At 37.0% G+C, this 14683-nt stretch overlaps 1 pseudogene; it reads left to right on the top strand.

Annotated features, from left to right (window-relative positions):
- Positions 1 to 14518, top strand: part of LOC120610525 (keratin, type II cytoskeletal 8-like) — a 28484-nt pseudogene extending 13966 nt beyond the window's left edge.
- The last annotated feature ends 165 nt before the right edge of the window (positions 14519 to 14683 follow it).

Below are 14683 nucleotides of genomic sequence, written 5' to 3'. Positions count from 1 at the left end.
GCAGTAGGGGGTAAGAGAAGAAAGTAAGTGGAAGGCAAATCTTTTTATCCAAATGATTCATTAATTGTGCACATCACTTTCACTTACATTTTACTGGTGCGAATTTAGCCATATGGCCACACCTAGCTGCAAGGGAGACTGGAAACTATGATCACTGTTTGAGAGGCTATGTGCTCAACCAAAACTCAATTAGCATGAAAGAAGTGGGGAAATGATTTGGGAAGACAACTAGCACTCTGATCTTCCTGACACCAAAGGCTTTGCTCTACCTATATATACTATAGTTTCCTGACTATTCAGAGCACCTAATAACTTAAGAATTGTGTGTATTGGTTAGTTGTTTGATTGCAAAAGAATAAACTCAAGCTTCAGCAGGGCATCTTAGAGGGGTAACATAATTCTATTTGTCCAAAGCTTGTCTGCTGTTTTGTCCAAACAACGTTAGTTTATGCTTCAGTTTTTCTATAAGGATGTCAGTTAACACATGAGTATTTTTTTCTCCCAAATGAAAATAGAGAGGGTGAAATCATAAAATAATCTTTTAAGAAGAGGTTTTTCTCAAGCAAAATTTTCCTGGAGCCAATATTTCAGCCAGCCTTGAGGAATCTGTTCTCATATTTATAGTGGGAAGGCAAATTTATAACATGAGGAATAAAACAAACAAATAAACAAACAAACAAACAAAAAAAACTGATAAAAAAATCTTGGATATTTGGCTTGGAAAAGAAAGGCAATGGAGTATGACAGTTGTCTTCCAATGTTTGAAGAACTGCCAAGTTGAGGATTTGGATGTTTTCTGTGCAATTTTAGAGAGCAGAACAGAGCTTGGTGGATGGAAGGGAAATGGATGCTGGTGTGACTGAAGAGAGTAAAATAGGGTAGATCAACTTGTGTAACAAACTCCTAAATTTTGATAGCTTTGTTATAAGTAAAAGGTTTCTTTCTTGTTATTACAATGGTTCAATGGGAATGTTCCTGGTTGGATCGCTACTGTAGCTTTCCTTCAGTGGAAGTGCAGGGACCCAGATTCCTTCTAAATAGACTATGTCTTTTAGGGCTCTATGGTCTCCTCCTGTGTGCCCTCTGTTTGGAGAAAGAACCAGGAAGAAGGATAGCTGTAGAAGTTCACGTTTAATGTATCAGGCTTAGAAGTGGTGTATGTCAGTTCTAACCACATTCGATGGGCTAGAACTCAGTCATAAAGCCAAACCTGACATAAGGAATATTGCAAAATGTGGTCCAGCTGTGTGCCCAGGAATAAGAGGAAATATGTTCATTCATTATCAACTCAACTCCTGCCATGGACTGCCCTTATAGTCACTAAATACTTTTCATTCTTCTTCCCATGTATAAAATATACTCCCACCTCCTCAAAGAAAACAGCCCAAAGTCTAATTTAGCCATTGTATCCTTCTCTAATCTATTGTATCTAAATATTGCACAGACCTCTCTATCCGATCCAGTTGAAGCTTCTTGTGGTACGGACATCTTTGAACTAAAAAGACGAGTTGTTTGCCTGCTCCCAACCTCCCCAAATCCACATACTCCTAATAAATTATGATGGAAGATGATCAGATAACCTTATAAGTTATCTTATCTACAAAAGGAGGAATAGGAGATACAGCAATCGCTGGCCTATAATAATTGTAAAAGCACACTGGGAAGGCACTATGAAATTCCCCTATTAAGGCAGAAGAGTAGAGAGGGAAGAATATTCCTTGATGAGACTTGATTCCGCTTTGGGAGGAACTGCCTTGTTCATTGTCTTCTGTAGTCCCTGAATCCACCACTTAGCATTAAGGTTGTTCTATATCCACTTAATTAGAACTGAAGTGGATATTTTGGAGGATTCCTCCTTTGGGGTTATAGTCTTAGTACCTCATTCATACTTATATACATTTGGGGGCCCCAGGATTGTTTTGATGTTTGAACAGTTAAAGATCTTTTGGTATGGGCTCCTGCTCTATTTGCTTCTAGTTAGTTTTATGTACCAGTAACTATACCTAAATTTATTTTCCAAGCATGACTCTCAACCTTGATTTGTTTCTTTCTTCCTCACAAAGCTTATTTTCTCTCTGAAGCTAGCTGAGCCAATAGGCTTGGGTGAAAAGGTCACAATCCTTAATCTCATCTTTGCTGAAAGGTCAATTTTTTTCCTGAGCTCACTTTTTTTCTTGTAGTATTTACTCAACACAGCCAAGAGTAGCCAATATATACTAACACTTGGACTCTTTCTAACCCTTACCCCTGGAACTATATGCTCAGTATCCATGGGTCTGCCTTCCAAGTTATTACAGGCACTATTTTTATCAAATATTTTGCCATTGCAAATATATTTCTTAGCCTGAGATATCAGATATTTTTTTTGCTATTATCTCACTTCTAAGTCAATGCCACATTTTTTTTTTTTTATTTATTTATTTATTTATTTATTTATTTATTTATTTATTTATTTATGAGATGGCAGGACTCAGGTCTCTATTTCAAAGTACCGCGATTTGTACAAGTCAAGGCATACTAACTACTCTAAGAGACAACCCTCCACTTTTTGTCATTTAGCACAATTAAATTGTTTGCTCATGCAATGGTTCGATATGTACATTCCTAGCCAGGTAGTTCTCCTCTGTGGCCTAGTTGAGGCTCAGGGACCTTATTCTAGGGGCTCTGTTGTTTCCTAATACATCTCTGAACCCTGTGCACCCATCTGGCAGATGAGGGGCTGAGCACACAGTAGAAATTCCAGGCCTGGAAACAGGATATGTCCCCCTGCCTAGAGTGGCTAGAACTTAGTCACATGCTGTATTGAACTGAAGGAAATGCAAGAAACATAGTCTAGTTGTGTTCCCAAGAAGAAGAAGTGGGTTTGTTGAGCATCTAGCTGGTTTCTGTCAAGTCAGGGTTGTTTTTTTTTTTTTTAATGATTACAGCAATCTGAAAATGAGTCTATTCTGTCACTGAAAGTTCTCAGGGGCCAGATAACTGTCCATCTGATAGAATAAAAGTGATTGTGTATTGGATACAAAGTTGAACTAGATTATCTTTGAGGCCTCAGCTTCATGATCAGAAAAGACTTAAAAGTCATCTACTAGCTACAGCAAGAAAAGATAATTCGCATGTTCACAAATCATGGTCCCATTTGCCCTTCTATTCTTAAGGCCAATTATGTGTGTGTAAGGCAGGCTCTCACTGTGATTAGAAGTGATAACAAATGTCTGGTGAACCTGGCTAGATTTGTGTATTTTGGACGTACTTGAGAAAATGTGAGTACAGTTTTTTTTTTTTTTAATTATCATCTATAATCAGGCCAACATATTTACTTATGTGAATAATTTGCTCTGGGAAAGAAAATATAAACTAAAGCACAGTAAGTACATTTGCTAATTATCAGCCTTTGTCGAACCCTTAGCCATGGCACCTAACATTGCCCTGTGAGTGAGAGCAGATCTTTGTATTAACCCATAATTACAAAATGTCAGGAAGTCTCCAAAAAGATTATCTTTTGCCACTCCAAAGATTCAAGGGGCTGTTTTGTTTTTTTTTTAAGGGAGGCTTTATTGTTAGTTCTCACCCTGTTCAAATCTGTTATTCAACAGATTTATTGAGTTTTAGTTATATCAGGCAGTGCATTAGGCACTGGAATTTAACATAAATAAGATATAGTTCTTTTCTCAAGGAGATCTTAGTTTGGCAGAGGGTTATAAGCATGTAAAAATATGTGTTAGAAATCTCTACAAAGAACAATAGGGCACAAAGGACAAAGTTATTATTTCCAATTAGAGGATCAGGAGGCTGAGAACAGAGAAGTTTCCTAAAAAGGATAATAGTTGAGCTGAGTCATTCATCTTATTTAATTATGATAATATCCCTGAGAGGCAGATAATATTCCCATAATTCAGACGAAAAAACTGAGGCTCAGTGAAGTCACGTGACCCATCTAAGCAGAGTTGGGAGTTGAATCTGGGCCCTTGCTCTTTCTGTTCTTCTACACTTATACACACTATATGCAGGTTGCTAAGTTATACATACAGAGCGAACTTACGGAGCCCGATTTTATAGCTCAGTTGATGATGCTGATATTTGCCTTTAGTTCCCTCCTCATTGGGTTAGTTAAGTTTTCTCTTGAGGAGACAAGGCTCTTTGGGGCTGATTATGCTTATCCAGGCCACCTTCTTACTAGCATCTGGGTTCCCTCTTTTTCCCTTCTTTGGGTTTGCATCCATGGGACCCAGCCAGGATTCTACCTTCTCTGTGAAGTCCTCCCCTATGTTTCTGGCTCTGCAGAGCCAGCTTTTGCTTTAATTTACCCTAGCACCAACTGAAATGGACTTGAATTGTCCTTCAGTTTATAACTCTTACTCTGTGTCCCCCTCTTCTCGTAAGCTGTAGGCTCCTCAGGAAAAGACCATCTTACAGTGTCTCCCTCTGCCCAGTAACTGGGTCAGGGCTGATCCCCATGCTCAAGTGCCACCAAAGGCTGGTGAAGATTTTATCCAGGAGACATAAAGGGCAATGTCCTTTTCTCCTGATGCTTTTTGATATCTTTATTGAACAAAATATGAAATTCATAGCCTACACTGAGTCCTTCAGTTGTATATGTACATGCATGTGTAAATCTTGTGTGTGTGTACACGCATGGGTAAATCTTTTTGGTTTGTGAAATCTAAAAGTCTAGAATCCACAGTTCTAGTGAATGGTTCCTAAGTCTGAGGGACATAAGAATCATTTGGGGCAATAAAAATAGATTCCTGGGTTTTGTCCCAGAACTAAGGAACTAGAAAATGAAGGCCCAGAGAATTGTGTGTTTAAAAAAGACCTGCAGATCGTTCTGATAGTGGGTGGCATTTAAATTATGCCTCAAACAACTGGGAGGACTAGGATAGATGTTGATGGAGGGAGGGAGGGGTGGGCAGGAAGAGGGCTTTAGAGCAAGAAAAATGTGAGCAAAGTGTCAAAGTAGAGAAGCAAGCTTTTGGAATGACGGATGGACCAAATGAGATAAATGGCCCATAGAAGGGAGTAGTGGGCTTCTGGTCAGAAAAGTAGGTGGTGGCTAAAGTGTAACAGATTTGAACCTTAACCAAAATATTAGAACCTCCAAGGGAGGATGAGCAAGAAAAGAAGAATTGCTGATATCCTAATATGTAATAATCATTGTCTTTGGGTGAACAAATAATGTCTACTTAAGTATGTATTGTTTAGAATGGACGTAGATACTATTTGGATTAATATAATATAACTAATATAAAAGATTTTTGAATTATTAAGTAGGTTTTGGTCATTTTTAGCAGATCATATAGTACAATTTTCATGATGTAGGAAGCTATGAATTTTTTTAACCAAAAGATTGAGAGGAGTTCATGGAAAAGTAGGGAATCTCTGGAGGTGTTTGAGAAGAGTAACAGGTCCTCTGGGTAAACCAAGGAAGGGAGTAGTTGAAGGTAGACACACCAGTGAGGAGGCTGCTCACATAGCTCCAGGATGAGGTAACTTGGACCTTCATGGAGATGAACAGCAGTGGGTTTAATGTCAGCACCATATTTTGTGGTCTGGCTATTAGTCAGCTGCTTCTTGCTCTTCTTTATCACATATCTGTTCTTTACAGACCTATCCAAGCCCCCATGACTACACTGAGTTATGTACCCCTGAGACCGAGGATGTGTCTCCTGCTTCACTCCATGCAGAGTCCTGGCAGAGCAGCTGGTAATAAGGCTTTTGATGAATGTGTCTAGTTAATAATGATCTTCCCTTTCAGCTTGAAAAAATCCTCCTGAACTCAGAGATCTATTTCTCTGGATCAAATTATAGTCCTGAATGTACGATGGTAGAAAAATGAGCCAAAGAACAGCTTACTAATAATTCTGAGAGAGATCAGATTTAAAGAAGCCGCAATCCTTTAATCCCAGGTGATATTGCTTCTGTTGCAAACCCTGGAATCCACATCAACATACAGAAGAGCCCAGGCTGTAGTACTCAGCCACCTGATCCCCAGAAGAGGCAGGGAACATTAGCTGTTCCAAAAGTGGGCATGATGGGCTGGCTACTGGGGTTAGGTGGGGCTGGACACTGTAATTTTAGCCATAGTCTGCCTCTATCTCTTCTGGGAGCAAGATGCAGAGAACCCTAATCCTATCTTGGCACAAAAGAAGCCTGACATTCGCCAAGGCTTTCTACCCAGAAATTCTGCTTTATAAATAGAGGAACTAGTATGCAAGATTGTAGCAAGGGTCACTGAGGCACATGGCATGGTGACAGAGCGACAGAATTTCCAGGAGGGAGGGGCATCCTTAGCACTAGATCTAGCCTTCCTGTCTCAGCCAGAACTGTATTGCAGGCTAATTTGACTTTTTTCTATATCACCTGCACTTACATTTCAGTGGAGAAGGGAAAGTAGTATAAAATCTAAACTGAGGCTTTTATGGATCCCTAAAGCTCAGAGATCTTTGGGTAATTGAAATTGTGTGTCTGCATGTATTAACTCATAAATGTGCATTGTAGGCAATGGTGGTCATAAATGGATGTATAATATAAATTACGCTGCAGTGTAGTAAACATTAATTATTTGTGGTCATACTAGAACTTTCAATTCTTCCTTAGATTTTGATAACTTACCATATTATGAACCCTCTCTTCCCAAAGAAGTCAGAAAATTCACAACTACAGACCTCTCCCAGCTATGGCACAGTCATGTAATCTAGATTTTGGCAGTCAGACATTTCCATGAGACTTGGATTCAGAAGTAATAAATATGGGGAAACAGCCACACATGAGCAATCAATCTTCAAGCAGATATGGTAGCAGAAGTATCCAGATCTTCGGGAGTGGTAGTGGTGGAGTTTCTGACTGTAAACTGTCACGAGATCAAGTGGTTGGACATTTTTTCTGGCTCCTTACCTTCAGGGACTGGCTCTCTTGGCCTCCAAGAGAGTTAATAAGTTCCTAATATTCTTAGCCCATTTTTTAGCTTAAAGTGCCAGACTAGCTTCTGCTGTTTGCATCTAAAAACTTGATAGATATACTGATTGGTTCTTGGAATAGTTACCAGAAATAGACCCTCAAGAAAACAGGGACTTGGTTGTTGGTTATCTGAAGAGGTTGGATTCGAAGGCAAGGCAGTGATTATTTAGCTAGTATTAAAGGATGGGATTCCTGGTAACTCATGAGTGACAGTGATGAAACAATTACTTAAATTATCACCTGACCCAACCTATGTGTCCATCAATGGAGAAATGGATAAAAAAGAGGTGGTACATACATATAATGGAACATTACTAAGCCATAAAAAAGAATGAAATCTTGACATCTGCAACAACATGGATAGACCTAGAGGGTATTGTGCTGAGTGGAGTAAGTCAGATAGAGAAAGACAAATGCCATATGACTTCATTTATACGTAGAATCTAAAGAATAAACAAAGTGGAAACAAATTTAGATACAGAGAACATTTTGATGGTTGCCAGATGGGAGGGGGGTTGGAGGATTGGGTGAAAAAGGGAAAGGGATTAAGAAAGACAAATTGGTAGTTACAAAATAGTCGTTGGGGAAAAAATAGTCATGGGGATGTAAAAAATAGCATAAGGAATATAGTCAATAATGTAATAACTATGTATGGTGTCAGATGGGCACAAGATTTATCAGGGTAATCACTTCATAAGTTATATAAATATCTAATCAATATGTTGTACACCTGAAACTAATATAGTATTATATAAGAATGGTAATATAAAAGGTAAAAATTTTAGTTCATGAAACTATTCTGCAATCATGTAGCTTCTATGCTATTTCTTGCAACCACAGGGCTGATGTAGATGAAAATCAAACTCAGAATGAGATGCTGAATTATAAAATAGTATGAATTCATAGCTTTCAGAGGATTCTTATGTGGAAGTTAGGACTCACTGGGAAAGAATGAGATGTGGTGTGGGGACATCTGAGAGAGAGCATCTCAATTCCCAAAATCTTAGCAAGAGAAGCCCTTTCCCCCTTCTTCATTGATGTTGTTTCTTGATTAAATACCTGTAATAAACTTGAACAAGGATGTTACCTTAGAGGTAACATTTTGTCCTCATGAACTATGCTAACCACCTTTCTTGCCTTCAGACTTGTAATTAAAATTAGATTCTAAGATATGCCAGGGGGGTAATTACAAAGTCAATCTGGGGAAATGAAGTCTTACATGACAAAAATGATAAGACTTTATTCATTTATACGGTTAAAACTGGAAAATATATATGGTTATGGATGATAAGTGGCTGAAAGTGGGTAGGTGTAGAAATAGAACTTTAGATAGGGCCAAATTAATTAATATGAATTCACTTAGTGGAGATTTTGGGTTGAATATTTGAGCTGAAGTAATTGGGAGTAATTTTAATGGGTTTTCATTTGGCTGGTTAAAATTTAGTCTCAACAAGGATCTATACCAAATGGAATCATTAGGGAAAATGTAGAGAAAGAAATTGCAAGACTTCAGGAAGAAAAGGAATGTTGGGGTTGATGTCTCATATATAGCACTCACAAACACTTAGTAATGTCCTTGAAAGAGCCCAGAGATACTCTATTCTCTAAGGCCCTGAGATATAACATTAATGAAGGGAGCATCAGTGGGCTGATGTTGTATTGTAGCTGCTTTCTGTGGGCTGGGGATATATACAGAAGATGTTGCTATTAAAATAATCTATCTGACCGAATGAAGATGATGGAGATACTATGGTTGCAGAGGTCAGTAGTAGAATTTAGCTTACATGAGTCAAGGCAATGTTGGTATATGCATCAGTCAAGGTTGAAGGCAGAAAATAAAGACTTTAGCTTCCAGAGAAGATGGAAGAGCAGAAACCAGATTTATCCTCTCATCTGAAATAAAGGAAAGTTATCCCTGAGAAATGAGAAACAAATAAGGGGACCTGCATGAAGGTACCAATTTACATCTTAGAGAGAGTTTCTTTGGAACTCTCCCTTGGTGCAGAAAGGAAGACCCAGGCAGAATATGGTAAGTTCCCTGAGCTGAAAGGACAAAACTGGAAGTGTAGGGAGGACAAGATAATTAGAATTTGCAGAGCAAAGTACCAAGAAGAAAGACTTGTATGGCAAGAAAGAGCTCTGCAGATCTTCAGAGGATCCTCCTTGAGTCTAAACTAAAGATTGGTGAATGCTTGTGAGGAAACTACTTGAGGCCAAGGAAAGAACCATATTACAGAATTAGAGTGAAGAATTCTTGGATATCAAACAGAAGTGAGAATATTTCCTGTTCCCACCTGGAAAATTTCATAATTCATGTGATGTCAGATAGAGTATTCAGAAGGTTTTTGCTTCAGTAGTAGGGGGAAGATTTAGTTCTAACTGCTTCTCTAATACCAACAAATTCAACAGAAAAGCAAGATTTGAGAGGATCAGACTATTTCCAAGTAATTTAACTGAATTTCAGAACAAAGCTACAGAATATTTATAGAAATATAAAAATATTTAGCACTAAATATCATAAAATATACATTGTCTCTCAGCCAATAAAAACTTACCAGACATACAAAGAAAAAAAAAATGTGACCTGTAATGAGAGAAACAAAATTAATTAAATGAAATTGACTTAGAAGTGACACAGATGATGGACCTAGAAGATAACATTTTAATACAGTTTTTATAACAGTTATAATGTCTGAGATGAAAAATTCACTGGATTCGATTAACAGATTAGATACTGCATAAGAAAATATTAGTAAACTTTTAAACCCGGCAATAGAAAACACCCCCAAAAAATGTTTAGAGAAAGAAACTGAGAGGGGGGGAACAACTTCAAAGAGCACCAGTGAACTATAGGAATTTTTCAAGCAAGATAATTAGAGCCTCAGAAGAAAAAGGGTTGGTGGCAGGAAAAATATTTGAAGAAATAATGGCTGGAAAAATTTTAAAACTTATGAAAACTTGAAGTCCACAGTTCCAAAAAGTTCAATAAATCCCAAACACAAGAAACATGAAGAAAGCAACGCCAAGGTTTATTGTAGCTAATTACTTAACATGTGATAAATAGAAACTTTTAAAAGAAACCAGAAAAAAATAAGTGTGTATAGAAGAACAAAAATCACAAAGATTGCAAATTTCATTTTGGAAACAATGCAAGCCAAAGAGAGTTGGCAACATTATTGAAATACTGTAAGGAAAAAACAAAAAAACAAAAAACTTTCAACCTAGAATCCTACACACAGCAAAAGTACCTTTCAAAATGAAGATGAAATAGACTTTTTTGAACATCCAAAAGTTGAAAGACTTTATCACCAAGAGACCTACCCTACAGTAAATGTTAAAAAAATTCTCCAGGCAGAAAGAAAATGAAACCTCATGGAAATCAGGATCTACACAAAAGAATGAAGAGTACTAGAAAAGGTAACTATATGAATCAATAAAAAATATTTTTCTTATTGTTTAAATCTCTTTAAAAGATAATGACAGTGCAAACAAAAATAATAGCAATATATTGTGGAGTTTATAGTACATATATAAATAAAAGTATGGAACCCAGATAAAATGTGAATCTTTACAAAAGATTAAAGAAGACTGGAAATTGTAATTATGTAGATAATACAAAAGATTTTTTCTTATTTTTTAAAACCTATGTAAGCAAACATAGTAGTAACACATTTTGAAATTTACAACATATGTAGATGAAAAATGTATGACAACAATAGCACCAAGGCTGAGAGAAGAGAAATGTAAGTATATTGTAGTAAAATTCTTATGCTTTATGTAAAGTAGTATAATATCATTTGAAGGTAGACTGCGGTAAGTTAAGGATGTATACTATAAAACTTAAAGCAACCTCTAAAATAGCTAATAAATTATTATATATATAGATATGCTATATATAAACTATATATAGACATCTACATATATCTATGTCTATATCTCTATATCTATCTATCTACCTATTGAGATTAGTTATGTTATTGGGCACATGAATGTGTAGGATTGTCATGTCCTCTGATGAATTGACCTTTTTATCATTATGAGGTGACTCTCAAAGAGAATTATAAAAATACTCAATACAAAAGAGGCATCAAAAGAGAAAAATTGAACCAAAGAACAGATGGAACAATAGAAACAAATATAAGATGAAAGGTTCAGTTAAATATAAATGGTCCCAACACTCTAATTAAAAAGAGATCATAAGAAAGGATAAAAAAGCAAGACTCAACTATATGTGGCCTACAAGAAACCCACTTCAAATATAAAGACACGACTAGGTTAAAAGTAAAAGGATGGATAAAGGTATACCATGATAACACTAGTTAAAAGAAAGCTAGAGTGTTTAGTTTAATATCAAGGTAGATTTCAGAGCAAGAAATATTACCATGGATTAAAAAAAGAATATGCTTATAATGATAAAGGGGTCAGTTCATCAGAGGACTTGATAATCTTCAATGTTCATGCACCTAAAAATATAGCTTTAAAATATATGAAACAAAAACTGATAGAATTTCAAGGAGAAATAGACAAATCCATAATTATAGTTGGGAAAGTTTAAATGCCTCTTTCAACAACTGTTAGAACAAGTAGAACAAAAATCAGTAAGGATATAGAACACTTGGGCGACACTGTTTAGCACCCTAACATATTATCATTTACAGAACAAGTCACCAAACAGCAACATATTATTTTCAAGGGTTAATAGAACATTTACCAAGTTGAAGCATTCTCTAGCCATAAAACAAGTCCCAATAAATTTAAAAGGATTCAAATTTTAAAAAGTTTGTTTTCTCTTTACAAACTGAATTAAATTAGATAGCAATAACAAAAAGATACTAAGGTATTTCCAAATATTTGGAATCTAAATAACCCATGGGTTACAAAAGAAATTACAAGAGGAGTAGAAAGTATTTTGAACTGAAGCGGTACTGAAAGGGAAATTTTTAGCACTTAGGGGAGAAATTTATCTGATGTCTATATTAGAAAGGTTCAATGACAAATAACAGAAACCACTCTAGCAGAAATAGTTAAATACAGGGATTGGGTGTTTATGTAAATCCTTGGTAGGGCTAAATTATTGACCGTTAGAATGTCTAACTTTTCAAGAATCAAGAAGACAGGTAATCAGGAATCAACCACTATAAATGATAGCTCTAGAAATATACCACCTTATCTACCATCCACGGAACAGTATGCCATGATTATGTAACAGCTAACTCCAGAATCAAATGATACCACTAGACTCATACTAGCAACACATGGCCCCTCAGTCCTGCCTTTTAACAACCATGACATTAAGGATTGGATATTGGGAATCCTGTGAATGCTGACAAAGAAAAACTCAATATATCTACGACTATACTTCAACAGAAGCAGCAAAAGCATGGTTTCTCCCTTAATTCTGCCTTACAAATATTACGCAAGAGCATTAGATTGCTGAAACCTAAATGACATCCAGAGTCATAACTGCAAATGTGTCTGAGGAATATTGTTTTTAGTTTTCCAGCCTGTTGCATAAGCCATAATAACTAGCATGATTTAGCAAGGCTAAAGTGATAACTAGAATGATAATTAAGAGTGACTAATTGATCTTAGATTCTCAAGGGCTGAAATTAATGTTCTATTTGAACTTTAGAAGAGAAAAGAAATCCTAGGTCGGATGAGCAGAGATATGTATATAGCACTTACAGTAGAGCATCATGGATCCTCACCAAATTCCCAGCTCTCACAGTATAAAATAGAAGTAATTCTACAACCCGAAGGAAATCACAGATTTGTATAACTATAAATAGTTAAAAACTATAGGTGTAGTGATTCCTATTATTTCATTTTCCCATTTAACGCATCCGTTTGGTTTGTGTAGAGAAGAAATTGTCTTAGGAGCAAGCATTTTTGAATATCCTTCCAATATTATGCCAATTTCCTATATTTTAAGATCTACTATTCTAAGGAAGATGTGAACTAAGGTGCAGGAATGTAACCTAGACTCTACCAATGAGATCCACTCTACTGGGACTTGAATTCAGAAGTAAGCCATCTGAGAAGGTGGTTACATGTGGGGAAACATTATCTGGAAAGCATGCTTGGTGAAGATAGCTGATTGTTCACAGGTAGTAGTAATAGCATTTCTGTCATCTGCTTCTAGGCATTATAGGGCCAAACAACATTTGTAGAGATGTTTTTGCTAGAGAAGCCCTTGAGTGTGGTTGCTGCTCAGTTTCAGAGTCAGACTGTCTTGTTCTCACATTCGTTTTTTTTTTTTTTTTATATAAACTAGACAAGGTGGATTCTGTTGTTTATAAGCACAAACACTGACTGATACAACAAATCCTCTGGTAAGAATTTTAAACAGGCCCCTTGGTGGAACTAGAGTTTTATGGCTCCAACAGTAAGGAAAAAAAATCTCAGAAAACACATACATAGTACGAGTTTCAGAATATACTCAGGGTTCAATAGACACAACCCAATCAATATAAATTGGGCTTATAGTGATAATAGACATTCATGAAAACTCTGCAAGATCCTTCACCACTAAATAGAGATTCTGTATGTAATTTTTTAGTAAGACATGTGTCTTGCAAACATTTTCTCCTACCCTATGGCTTGTTTATTTATTCTCTAGAAGGTGTCTTTTGTTGAGTAGGCATTTTTAATTTTGATTGAGTGTAATTTTTCAAATATTTCCTTATGGTGTTTGCTTTCTGAATCTTGCTGAAGATATTTTAGCCTATCTTTTGGTCACAAAGATATTCTCTTAAGTTTTCTTCTGCAAACTTTACAGTTTTAGATTTTTATGTTTAGGTCTATGATCTATTCTGAATTAATCATTGAATATAATATGGAATAGGAGTACACTACTTTCCATACAGCTATACAATTGTTCCATCATCATTTTTTGAAAAGACTTTCCTTTCTCATTGGGTTGGTTTGCATCTTTTTGAAAATCAAGTTACCGGAAGGCTTCTCTGTAGGCCAGTGTTGCTGATGCCGAGCAACATGGGGAGCTGGCCCTCAAGGATGCTCAGGCCAAGGTGGCTGAGCTGCAGGCTGCTCTGAAAAGCGCCAAGCAGGACATGGCCCAGCAGCTGCACGAATACCAGGATCTCATGAACATCAAGCTGGCCCTGGATGTGGAGATTGCTACCTACCACAAATTGCTGGAGGGCAAAGAGAGCTGGCTAGAGTCTGGATGTAAAACATGAGTATCCATACTCCAAGATCAAGATGAGTATCCATACTCCAAGATCCAAGATCACCAGTGGCTATTCAGGTGGGCTGAGTCTGGATGTAAAACATGAGTATCCATACTCCAAGATCAAGATGAGTATCCATACTCCAAGATCCAAGATCACCAGTGGCTACTCAGGTGGGCTGAGCCTGGCCTGACCTCACAAGCTCTGGCCTCAACTATGATCTGAGCTTCTAGTCTAACTTTGGCTTTGGTAAGCACTCTGGCTCCTTCAGCTGCACCAGCAGCACCAGTTCCACTAAAACCGCAGTTATGAAGAAGATTAAGACTCGTGATGGGAAGCTAATGTCTGAGTCATATGATGTCCTGCTCATGTAAATGGCTACAGTGATCTCTTCTGGCCTCCAAGCCTGTGGGAAAGGAGCTGTGCAGGGAAACCTTGGGCACAGGAGACCCTCTTGAGGCTCAGCCCCAGTCCTCAGCCCAACCATAGATGGAGAGTCTACTGCCTGGGAGACTGCCACTTACCCATGTCCCCAACTG

The sequence above is a fragment of the Pteropus medius genome, unplaced genomic scaffold (assembly GCF_902729225.1).
Source record: "Pteropus medius unplaced genomic scaffold, Ma_sr-lr_union100, whole genome shotgun sequence".
NCBI lineage: Eukaryota > Metazoa > Chordata > Mammalia > Chiroptera > Pteropodidae > Pteropus > Pteropus medius.
The sequence above is the reverse complement of the archived record's forward strand: the minus strand, read 5'-3'. Positions and strand labels throughout refer to the sequence as shown.